This window comes from Sceloporus undulatus, chromosome 2, assembly GCF_019175285.1.
Source record: "Sceloporus undulatus isolate JIND9_A2432 ecotype Alabama chromosome 2, SceUnd_v1.1, whole genome shotgun sequence".
In the NCBI taxonomy this organism is placed as follows: domain Eukaryota; kingdom Metazoa; phylum Chordata; class Lepidosauria; order Squamata; family Phrynosomatidae; genus Sceloporus; species Sceloporus undulatus.
The window spans coordinates 13388154-13401587 of NC_056523.1; the positions used below are offsets into that span (position 1 = coordinate 13388154).

At 39.1% G+C, this 13434-nt stretch overlaps 1 protein-coding gene and 1 long non-coding RNA gene across 2 annotated transcripts in view; both read right to left on the reverse strand.

Annotated features, from left to right (window-relative positions):
- Positions 1–13434, reverse strand: part of LOC121923769 (zinc finger protein RFP-like) — a 51580-nt gene that overhangs the window by 18145 nt on the left and 20001 nt on the right. The gene's annotated exons all lie outside the window — the stretch shown is intronic.
- On the reverse strand, positions 9792–11996 carry LOC121922024. The gene is made up of 4 exons (XR_006102072.1): positions 11689–11996; positions 11514–11549; positions 10421–10489; positions 9792–10331 (listed from the first exon to the last, which is right to left on the reverse strand). It is a non-coding gene; the product is annotated as an uncharacterized LOC121922024 (long non-coding RNA).

A 13434-nucleotide genomic window follows, 5' to 3' on the forward strand; every position in this document is an offset into this window, starting at 1 on the left:
TCCCATCATCCACTGCATCCTCCTTCACCTCGATAAAAGGTGACAGCTAAAGAGGGGGCAGCAAAGGAGGACAGCATTCAGAGCCCCACTGAGCATGCACAAGGGTGCCAATTCGAATAGTTGACCCCTCTGGTGTGCTAATACAATGTGCACTCACTTTGTTTGAATCCACATCACGTGACTTGCTTGGAATCACACTGACTCCACTTCCCCCTCGATTCGGAAGGGCAATGGAAAGGCAACCAGGTGTGTGGTAAAACATCACGTTTTAACCTTAATTCGCATTGCTAGGAGTGACTACGGATCTGAGCTGCAAACCCCCCACATGTGATAAGGGCCATAGACACACACATACACTGAGACTCTTTCCAAGCTGCAGAGACAAATCCACCTTTGCAAATAGTATGAAACAAGGGTTCTAATTGCTGAGTTAGAGATTTGCACAGAGCTCTTTCCCCATGGCTGGATCTGAGTCCACCAAAATTGGAGAATCTGCATCACAGTCTCCTGCCTGGGGATGAACCATGAAAACTGGAGACTATTCAGGACTGAGTCCTGAGATCGGCTATCACTTGAACTGCTATGCCTGGGAAGTCATGAGATACGGAGTTTCGTGAGTTTCATATTTAGAACTTCCTGCCAGTGTGTTCCCATACTTCACCAAGTAGAGTTGCCAGAGTAGAAACTGGGTTGACCAAGACTATGTGTGAAAGGGATCTGGGAGTCCTAGTAGACCACAAGTTAAACATGAGTCAACAGTGTGATGCGGCAGCTTAAAAGCCAATGTGATTCTGGGCTGCATTAATAGAAGCAAAGTGTCTAGATCAAGGGAAGTAATAGTGAGTGCATTCTGCTTTGGTCAGACCCCACCTGGAATGTTGTGTCCAGTTCTGGGCACCACTATTCAAAAAGGATGTTGAGAAACTAGAGTGTGTCCAAAGGAGGGCGAATAAAATGGTGAAAGGTCTGGAAACTGTGCCCTATGAGGAATGACTTAGGAAGCTGGGGATGCTTTGAATCTATAGCAGAGCAGAGTGCAAAACCTACTGTTCCACATGCTCTGCTCAACTGAATTCTCCCTCAGTGGGTTCAAAGAAGTACATGGGCTCTTCGTATCTTTTACCCTTCCATTTTGGGAGAAAGGTGGGATTTAAATTCCTTAATTAAAATAAATAAATAAATAAACAAAGGGTTCAAAGTGCCAGAGTCAGCAGGTAACACCCATCCAGTAGCAGTTTAGGGGACCACATTGCTCCCTCCAGGAATGTTCGAGGACTGCTTCCTACTGAATTTTTTTTCATGAGGGGGAACTGGGGTGCCTCAAAAATAATCCTGGGAGCCACAAAAGGCCAACAGCCTGCACCTTGAGATAATACACACAGAGACAATATAAAAGAAAACTGCCAACCGTGATCCAGAGATTTTACCCAGAATTACATCCGCCCCCACTCACCCACCAGTAATACCATGAACAACACATAGAAATTTTTATAGCATTTTTATACTTTATAAATTACAAGGGAAAGAGCATGTGGCCTCCCCACAATTGTTTCTGTAGGGTCCTCAGCCACCCATCCCTAACCAGGCCATTCAATTTTGCCTGAAGACCAGAAAAAAAGGCCTTTAAAACAACATGCAGAGTGTGTTTGCTTCAGATGGGTTCTCAATGGTCACCACCTAAATCAAAATATTTCATGAAATGTTGGCTGTGCAGTAGTGCATTAGTTTATGTCTTAGACTAAGACTCTCTAATCTAGGAGACTATGGCTGGAATCCCCACTCAGTCATGGAAACTCCCTGAGTGACCTTGGGCAAATTACACTCTCTCAGCCTCAAGGGAAGACAAAGATGACTCCCTTTGAACAAATCTGACCAAGAAAACCTCATGATAGCTTTGCTTTAGGGTTGCCATGAGTTGGAATTGACTTGAAGGCATACAGCAACAAGTGCTTCTAAGGGACCACCCCCCTGAACTACCAAAATCATCCACTTTGGCAGAATTAGGGTCAGAATCCTGCAACCATCCAGATGCTGTTGGATGACATTTTCCTAGCCAGTGGTGAGGAATACTGGGAGCTGGAGTTCAGCAACATCTGGCTGTCTGCACAACTCCCACCCAAGCCATTAATGTTGTTTTCAGTTAAACTATCCTTTAACTTTGTTCTTCTGAAGTTTGTTTTGAAACTTAAGAGGCTGAGAGTGCCCTGTTCTGTCTCAGAAGGATGAGGTGCTCAAAGAGGTCATCAGGCATGGCCTGTTTTCTCAGTGCCGCTATGCTGCCACCAGTACTGCAAAGGTGTTCTGCTGCAACACTTGAAGGAATGCCTGTGTTGTACTTCAGGAAACACTGTTGAATATATGGAAAGCCACATAGCGATGACGACAGCATCTCCCCATTGGGAATCTTCCAGTAAGTCGTTAACTCCTCCTCCACAATATCTTCTGTTGACTTCTTTCTCTCAAACTTGATGTCAAAGAAGAAGTCATTGTTGTCAAACCTCTGGTCTTCTTCTGCAGGCCTATCCGTTTCCTTGCCAACAGCATCAGCCACATAACACTTATCTTGAAAGATCTGCATTGGCTGCCTATTCGCTTTCGGGCGCAATACAAGGTGTTGGTCGCGACCTATAAGGCCCTAAATGGCTTGGGCCCAGAGTACTTGGAGGACCGCCTCTCCCCATATAATCCGCCCCGCACTCTTAGGTCAGGAGGGAGACAACTTCTGAGAGTTCCTGTGACAATATTGGTAATAACTGCGCAGAGGGCTTTTTCGGTCGCTGCCCCACAGTCCTGGAACTCTCTCCCTATCGAGCTCCGCTCAGTCCTCTCCCTTGAGTCCTTTAAGAAGAATTTGAAGACCCATTTGTTTCGGCAAGCTTTCCCTACCATGTCTTGAATTGTTATCTGCTCCTGTTTGATGTTTGATCGTGTTTTAGCTAGGGGATTTTATTGATGTTTTTATTGGTTTTAAGTTAGGAATGAATGATGGCTTTTATGATGTTGTATGGTTTTATTTTGGGGGGTTCTTATGTTATATAATGTATTGTTATTGTTTTTGTTATTATTGTTAACCGCCATGATCATTGGAACGGCGGTATATAAATAAACCTTCATTTATTCATTCATTCATCCTGTAGTTCAGCCTTCAACAAAGCTTCCATCGTAGACCTGTTGAGAGACAGGACATTATCATTCAAAGGTTAGGAAACCAAAAGAAATTACTGGTTCAATGAATGGGTTGTTGATTCCTGGAATGCATTATGCTCACCTTGTAATCAGGATAGCCACCAGCCTAAAGGGTTTTAGAGAACCACTGCTAGGTCTGGATTGGCCATTGGCAGGAAGAAATAGAATGCTGGATTTCATGCACCCAGGCCTACCATCTTGGTGTCATGACCCACCTGAAGGACTCCTCTTAGCTTCTAATCTCACCTGTTCATACTGCACTCAGAAGCCTGCAACCAGTCCAGTTTGAAGAGAGGATGTAGGCAGGCCGCCAAAAGAAGGTTTTTGTCCTCCCAAATATGTGCAAATCGCTTTCTTACGGCTTTGTGCACACATCCCAACAAATGGTGACAGTACATGTATGGTTCAGCTTTCTTTTTCAGCCTCTGTAACTTGCGGTCAAGGCCATACAGAGTTAGCAGAAGATACCCCATGAACATGTTGCCCTCCCGCTGAAGGATGTCTAGGGCCTGAGCAAGTGGTCCCAAGATCTCTGTGTACTCCTGAACCACCAGACGCTCAGCTTTTGTGATCCTGCCCAAGGAACACCGGCTCATTATGGCATCCATTTTTTCTGGCGTAATAGACATAAGCTCACTTACTTGCTTCAAGGCTTCAAAGGTGGAATTCCACCCAGTTTTGTTGTCTGGGACCTTCAGATGGACACCACACTGTTCACGAATGTACTGTGCAATCTGGGCTGACCGGTTCTGCTAAGACCAAAGTCTTCTGCATTTTCTCATCAAAGAAAGTAGGTGCTTCCTGAAAGGACCAAGACGGTTATTTTTGGAGGAATCAAAAGCCATGATATCTATGTCGTGTGTCACCACCAGGCTGAGTGTGTGGCTGGCACACCTCTGGTGTGGTGGCAAACAGAAAGACTCTGATTTTGCTGCTCCTTTCTCCATTTTGTTGCCTGCGCTTAAGATTTCAGAAATGGGCACAAACTCTACCTCAGCTTCCTCCTGGTTGTCCTTCTCCTCTTTGTCCTCTTCCTCCTCCTCCACATCTCCACCACCAGTGATGTCAACTGCATCTCTAGCCTTGGAAACTTGGAATGCCTTAGCCAAGTTGGAGCCACTGTCGGTTGTAATGCACACAACCTTGTTGTGAATCCCATACTGCGCGTACATTTCATGCAGTGCTTTCATGAGTGCACTGTATGTGTGGTGTCCTTTCAGAGCCTTGCAAGCCAAGGCTCCACACTCACGCTTCAGCGTAGTTGGGTTGATCCAGTGCGCTGTTACCCACAAGAAGGTCTTCTCACCACTGGCCCAGCAATCTGCCATGGTTGCCACATACATGACCACATTCATCTGGTTCCTAAGTACTTCTTGAACCCTCTTCCATCTGTCCTCTCAGAGTTTTGGCACACATGATGTGGAGGTCTTTTGGAAGCCCAAGGCTGACCAGCGCTCTGAACGCTGGCTTGTCCACAGTCTGAAGGGGCACAGTCTCTTCCACAATGTAATCCAAGAGTCTCCTGTCAAGAATGTTCTGGGTGACCATATCCCCACCAAACATCCAATTGCCAAAGGTCATCTGCATCGGCGTCATTTCCACAAGAGGGGAACCATCACCACCTCCAGCGCACATCATTTGCCCTGAATAATGACACTTTCTCCTCTTTCTTCCACCACCGCCTATAACTGCAAGAATTTCTCAGCTTATCTGGATGTTCCCGCTGAAATGAAGGAAGGGAGAAAATAATTTTTTAAAAACCCTAGACAGGCAACTCATATTTAAATCATATTTTAAAAATTGATAATACAAGATGGTGTTGAACATCAGACCCTTCTACAGATTTAGTATCTCTTGGTAGTGACTCCAACAGCAATCCAGCCCAACCTGTGCATACGATTTCTACAACGCGCTCTACATGGGGCAGCCCTTGTACCATACTCGGAAGCTTCATCTGGTACAAAATATGGCAGCCTGACTGGTCACAGGAAAATCCAGGTTCGACCAAATTACACCTATCTTAAAATCACTACATTGGCTGCCTATTAGCTTCCGGGCACAGTACAAGGTGTTGGTTATCACCTATAAAGCCCTACGTGGTTTGAAGGAACGCCCCCTCCTATATAATCCTTCCCGCACACTCAGGTCCTCTAGGAAGAATTCACTGCAGTCAAGGAAAACCAGACTGGTGATGACTTCCCAGAGGACCTTCTCTGTTGCCGCTCTAAAAATCTGGAATGACCTGCAGGATAACCTCCCTTGAGGCTTTCAAAAAGGCGATAAAAACAATTCTTTTCCAGCGGGCCTTCCCAGACTGACCTTTGCCCAAACTAGCACAAGTCTGATTCTCTGATTAAATCTCACCACTGTCACCATGTGTTAATTGATTTTAACTTGTTATTGTGATCTATATTTATATATGGTTTTATTGTGATAATTTTATTCAGGGAAGGTGGGTGAGGGTTGGGGGGATTTGGGTGTTTGATTTAATTATTTTGTATTGTATTAACCTCTGTTGTTACCCACGTCGATCCCCAAAAGAGAAGAGGAAGGATATAAATAAATACTTTATTACTATTATTATTATTATTATTATTATTATACACAACCAAGGCACTCTGGACAGATGGCCATCCAGCCCGTTTAAAAACCTCCACCACATTCTGAGACAGTGTATTCCTGTCAACTAGCTCTTACTGTCAGAATATATGCAAATATTCCAAAATCTCCGCAAAAAGTTGAAATCCAAAACATTTCTAGTACTAATCATTCTGGATAAGGGACATGCAACCTGTATTATTTTCCCCTTATTTTTATATTACATACAAAGCAACCCAGCATGACCAACACCCACCTTGAAATGCAGCTTCACGTTGGCGGAGGTGCTAACTGCTGACTTGACATGCTTGATCATTGGCAGGCAGTAGTTGCATTGTACAACCACGTTATTCCCCTTCTGGCTAACAAATGTGAGAGCTTCATCAAAGCCAAACCACGGGACTTGTTGCTGTGTGGCTACTGAGGTTGTGGGCTGCTCCTCCATGTTCGGGGGTGTTCTCACTAGGCGAAACCCCGCGTTCTGAATCGAATCCTAGGAGAGGCGTTCCTACTAGAAACTGATTTAAATCTAGAACTGTTATAGAGTAACCCGCAATCGTTCCCACTAAAAATCGAATCGTGTAGCGGGTTAAAATTTTGAATTGTGTTTTCGTCATTTAACACGTGTTAAAAAAGTAGTAGGGTCGGACCTACGTTTTTCCATTGATTCGAGATAGGAACCGGGTTATTGAAATAGGAACGATCAGGCTGAGAAATCGGGTTAGCTGAAGGGGAGGAGCAGACAACAGTGGGCTGGTTCGGGGGAGTCGCCCTTTCTTGTCCCAATCTGTCGTGACTGTCACCATCTTTGTTCCTTTGTCCGCGTTGGTCAAGCGTTGATCTTGAAAAGAAAGGTAAGGACTTTATAATTTTTTAAAAATATTTTTGGCACAGGCACTCAATCCATGAATCGTTTAAGCGCCTGGATCCCCTGTTATTCAAGCGCCTCTTGCATCTGTCAAACAGAGCGCAGTTGTTTCCCTGTATATTTTCCTTAAGGCACTTGCCGGCTTTTTTTTCCCTCTGTTATGTGGTAATGATTATTAGCCTGCTGAAGTCTTACCTTTAGTTATTCGTTTATATTTCCATGGTGCTTTGTTTATTTTGGTGCTGTCTTTGCATCTCAGTTGTAAGTAACCACAAATTTTTACAGGGCTACCTTAAGTTTTATCCATCGCTTTTGGACTCTTTTTTTCTGTGTTGCCATTTCTTTTCTTGAAACTGAAGACTGCAGAGGGTCATATGAAAGTTCTGCAGTAGGTGGAGGGGTTTTTTTTTATTTGCTTGTCCATTTCTTTTCTATATACATCTCAAGCCTGTAGAGGGGGTCAGAAGCAATTCCAGCGGTTGGAAGAGGAGGGATGGGTGCTTGTTCTCAGCATCCTTTTGGTCCATGCCTGCCATAACAACGAACGGGAAAAGACTACTTCCTGTTACCATGGAGACACATTTTAGGATTGCTTCAAAGGTGAGAAAGTATCACCTTTGCTGCCTTGGAACCCTCCTCCCATTTCCGCCTACCACTCCTGAGAGAGCCATTTTTGAAAGCAACTTTTGTGATGAAGACCTCGTGTGCTTGCTCTAACCTCATATTTTGCTTTTTTAAAAATTAAATTAGTGATGGAAGACAGCACAAAAATTGGTGGCAGGGGCGCTAGCTGGAAAGCAGAGGAGACTAGATGTTTGATTGCTTTTTGGGGAGAACAGACAGTACAGATGCAACTTAGCAAAAACCACAGAAACATCTGTGTGTATGATAAAATAGCAGCTCAACTAGGTAAATGTGGATTTAATCGTTCTGCTTCAGAATGCAGGACGAAAGCCAAGGCTTTGAAACGTGGTTACAAGAAAAATGTACAGTTGTCCAAGACCAGTGGTATGGGAGCTATAACTTTCCCTTTTTTCCGCGAGCTTCAGGAGGTATTCGCTGGCGATGCCAGCATTGAAGCGAAAAGAGCGGCTGGAGGTAATGCTCTAAGGTTTGAGAAAAAAACCAACCCTTTGGAGATGCCGCCCGAGACACAAGTTCTCAGCTCAACACCTGATGCTTCTTCTGAGGATCTATTCACTCAAGGTAAAATTATGTGTCTTGCTAGATTGGTGAACTGTTATATTGTTAGCACATACACATTTCCAGCTGTTCAAAGATTGGAAAATAATATTTACTATGCTGTTGTGATACTGTTAGTAACAGGCAACCAATTTATTCAATTACTGTATAACACACTACTGTTATATAATTGCTTCAACTTCTAATTTTTGTTTTTTATATGCTACAGAGCCAATGCAAGACCACTTTGTATTAAACTTGACTGCAGTACAGGAAGACGAAGAACTGACTCAAATTGTTACTGAGGATAACCTGAATAGTCAGACAGGAGAGTGCATTGTGGAACATCCCATGTCTTCTGATGAGGAACAAAATGATTGTGAATTTCCAAACCTTCAGCCTGTGAAACCGAGCGGTTAGTAAATTGCTTTTCTTTCCCCACCCATGCAATTAAAAACCGATCTTCCCTCAGTGAAATAAACCCTTCAAAAATTTTTTTTGCTAAAGTTTGGTTAATTAAGAGAGCCTCACTGACAAAGCGCAGTCTATCATTACTTACTATTCACGATATATGCTGTACATGTATGTAAATTTTAAATTTTATTTTAATTAATTTGATTAGAAAAATATTTGTTATATTTTCATATATGTATAATGTATACTTTTTATGTATATATTTATACATTTATTTATTTATATACAATTATGTTTAATATATATATATATAACACATATATATATACATACATAATTATGTATTATAGTTTAACATGAAATAATAAAACAAAAAACATAATAAAATAAATAATTAAAATTATATTACATTAGTTTTTAAAATTCAAGAAATACTTTTTAAATAAATATTTTAAAATATATAATTTTTATTTTACAAATTATAATTATTTTTCGATTTATATTTATATTTTTTCAAAAAATGTTTCATCATTTCATATTATTACAATTGATATATATGTAATAAAATAAATAGATAAGATTTTATTGTAAATATATTATTTTATATTTTTTAAAATTCAAGTAATATTTTTAACTACATATATTAACAATATTTAATTTTTATTATATATATATTATTTTTAAAAATTATATTTTTAAAAAATAATGTGTCATCATTTGATATTATTAACATTTATATATATTTACAACAGATATATTCATTTTTTTATTAATTAGTATAAAGTTATTTTTATATGTATCATTTATATAAATATAAATTTTATTTAATATTTGTATTAAAGTGGATAATATTATTCGTATTATATTATATATATTTTTATTCAATTATTTTCTTTATATTGTTAGCAAATTTGAGAAATATCTTATAATTTTAAAATATTTGAAAACATGTCATTAAAATTAACAGTAATAATTAAAATATTTTGATATTTTTTGTTATTAATTTTTACAATTATATTTATATTTTTAATTCATAGTATTTTCATATCACAATAACCTACAGTAATCATATTCAATTAAATTTATATATAGGTTTAATATTTTTTTACATTTCACATACATATAAATTTCAAAAAGTGGCATGTCAATATAATCAATATAAATATAATTATACAATATATATATATATATAATATAATATATATATATATTATACAAATATATATATATTATATTATATATATATATATTATATAAAATACATATATATGTGTGTGTATATATATATATATATATATTTTGTCAGAAATATATATAGATAATGATATAAATTTCAAAAAAAAATCCTAGATTTAGTATTAGTTTAGAAGTTAGCATTACATTTCGTGTTATCTCAGTTTTTAAAGAAGTATTACATCTTTTTTCCCTTAGCTGTTAATACTGTATTAGATTAACTCCATTTTACATTATACTCAGAAATACATGACTATTTTATTTCATATTGTCCTGTACTTATCTAAAAGGGCAATAAAGACAAAATACAAACAACAAAATATTACTTTTATTATTGAACTCCATCAAACATGTTTTACCAAGCAATCAACAAAATCATGGTTGTATTCATTGCAATTTGTGCCAAGCCGGTAGTAATGCATTGAAGCATTGGCATGGCATATAAATAGTGCAAGAACAATGAACGCTTGTCAAAGTGCATAAGACATCTTTGGAAAAGAATTCACAGCCAAGATTGTGGGTTCTACAAGTTTTGGAACATGATTTAACCTAACATTCTTTTAGTGCAGTTTCAGGGAAACCAGGCATACATATCCATTGAGAGATGTTCAGACATTATAATCACCCACAGTTTGAGGTAGTAATGCATGCATGCATTTTGAAAGTGCAAGAACAGTGTAAACATTTCTAACAAATGAAACAACATATAACAACAAGAACAATGCTTTAACTTTTTCCAAACATGAAAACTTTTTAAAAGATTATCTGAACAATTAACCAGACAGATTGGCCAAAGTATGGGCTGCAAACCAGGTTTTCAGTTGCTGTACTTCGGCCTGTAATTGTTTAACTGTGGAGAAAATAATACATTTCAATTGATTGTGTAATTGCCGTGTATTGCATAACAAAAATTTGGTATTCTGTCTATAATATACTTACATGTCTCTGGAGATGGCAACCTAGCAATGTGTTGCTCCAGTGCCTTGACTCTGTCCTCCAAAGATCTATCTGTGTGATTAAAATATATGTAAACCTAATGAATTTGTGTGTTAAACATTAATGGTTTAAATCAGAATTTTTTTATAATTCTACTCATGGCTCTGACTGGGCACCAGGTTAGACAGACTGTTGTCATATGCACTCAGCCTGTTCTCTATGTGCCCCAGTCGCCCCTCCAAATCTAAATAAAACATATTGATTGATCATTATATTTCATTGTATGGTGCAGTCTATATTAATTATATGAACACAGTAAAGAGGAATGTTTAGATATTATAATAACATATTGTAAGATATTACACTTGCAGAACTGTACAATTAGACAATGTACAAGTGTAGGTACATCCCACATGTTGCTAAGGTAAGCACTGAAAGGTCAGGAATGATGTCATTAACAAAATTTTAAATAGTATCTGTTCTTAAATCAATGGTCCTGCAAGCTATCCCTGCCTCAGGTCGCATTCAATTGCCAAATGATCAAGCAGCCTTAATGTGACCCTCAACAATGTAAATTATAAAACAATGGAAGTATTCCATAACAATTGCCTTGGCATTTGTTAGCTGCAGCAGGTTCTGCAAAAGAGTAATAAAAAGAATTTGGAATGATTTGTATTTTAAAAATGTAAATCTCAGTCCCTCAAAATCTAAACATAACATAATGCTTGATCGTGATATTTCACAGTATACTGCAGTCTATATGAACAACATGACTACTATAATGAGGAAAGTTTAGATAATATATTAACTGATTATGAGATGTTACAATGGCATACATTTACAATTAGTCAACGTAGCAGTGTGGGTGAATCCCACATGTAATGATGACCTTTGACTGTTGCTAAGTTAAGCTTAGAAAGGTCAGGAATGATGTCATTCAAACAATAGTTTCAGTTCAGAAAGCAATGTTCATGCAAGCTATCCCTGCCTCAGGCCGAATTCAATTGCCAAATATCCAGGTAGCCTTAATTTGACCCTCGGCCATGTTAATCATAAAACAATAGAAGTATTCCATAACAATTGTATTTGCACTCACCCATTTGCCCCCCTTCTGCCCTAGCTGAAACAGGTTCTGCAAATGAAGTTTAAAAAGAATTATAAATGAATAAAATTAAAGAAATTGGGGTTTTTCCCCCCAAAAATGTCATATATGAATTTAAAGCCATGCCATGCAGGATTTCTCAATCTGTAAGTATTGAAGATGAACCTACCATCTTCATCCTCCAGTGGAGGTATTGATGAAGGGGCTGGGGAAGGATGTTGCTCATCAAGCAGGGCTAAATAAAAAACATAAGAGAAGTGGTACTTCTTATAATCAGCGTATTTGTTTAAAAATAGCAAAGAACACCACACTAGATAGATGTGTATTTTAAAAGCTGGATATCAATCCATGAAATTAAAGAAGGCCAGTACCACTGACACGTATTTTGGCCAGTTACATTTTCATAGCAAAGTATTACACATGTATGTATTTTCTTTATATTATAATAATTCTATATAATAATTTAATTAATAAATTTAGCTATTGAATTATCTGCTCAGCAACAGTCTCTGTCTGACTTGTACCTGCCTTAGCAGCAACTGCAGCAGCAACACATCCTTCAATAAGAAATAAGCTGGTAAACCACAAAATTTTAAAACTCATAAACTAAGGGAGAACCAAAATGATCAAAGGATTGCAATAGCCATTTCTATTTCCAAGTGAGACTTTTACTCAATATGGTACTCTAGGCTCTCATCAGTCAGTTTTCTCTATGGAGCCTCTCTGGAAATCTCTGGGAAAGCCTTTGCTACCAAAAGGTAAAGACCAGAATACTCTGAAGGCACCAGATCCTGTCTGATCTTGGAAGCAAAGCAGGAACAGGCTCAGTAAGTACTTGGATGGGAGACTACCAATTAATCGCAGGTGCTGTAGGCTCTATTTCAGAGGAAGGAACTGGCAAAACCACCTCTGCGCATTCCCAAGAAAATCCTAAGAAATTAATGGGGTTGCCATAAGTTGAGAAGCAACTTGAAGGCGGCACACATAGTAAGGAGTTTGTTTTGCTTGCTTAAGACCTCAAAACTCAGAAAAAGAAAAAGAACCTTCTCCCTATAATTAATACCACACCAGCCCAAACACACACTATCACTTCTGGTTTCAGAAGCTAAGTGAACTCAGGATCGGTTAGAATTAGAATAACAGAATCATAGAATCAGAGAGTTGGAGGAGCCCTTCTGCCATGCAGGAACTCACAATCAAGCACTCCTGACAGATGGCCATCCAACCTCTGTTTAAAAACCTCCTAAAAAGGAGATTCCGTCACACTCAGAGGCAGCTCTGACCATCAGGAAGTTCCTCCTGAGATTTAGGTGGAATCTCTTTTTCTGTAGTTTCAACCCATTGCTCCTTGTCCTAGTCTGTGGAGCTGTGGAAAACAAGCCAGTTCCCTCTTCAATATGACACCCCTTCAAATATTTAAACATGACTATCATATCCCCTGTTAATCTTTTCATCAGGCTAAACATTCCCAGCTCCCTAAGGTGCACCTCATAAGGCATGGCTTCAAGACCTTTCACCATTTTGGGGACCCTCCTCTGGACACATTCCAGCTTGCCAACATCATTTCTGAATTGTGGTGCCCAGAACTGGACATAATATTCCAAGGTGAGGCTTGACCAAAGCAGAACAGAGTGGCATGGTTACTTCCCTTGATCTAGACAATATACTCCTTTTGATGCAACCAAGAATCATGTTGGCTTTCTTGGCTGCTGCATCATACTGCTGGCTCACATTCAGCTTGTGGCCTGCTAAGATTCCTAGATCCTGCTCCCTTTCACTTGGAAGGGAAATAATCAGGAAATTCCTAGGATCTTTAGATAAGGCTAAAGAGAGTTACCTTAAGCTGTGGTGAGCCCATGTTGCTAGTCGGAGTTTGACAATACTAGCCCAAGTGGACCAATGGGTCAACTCAGTA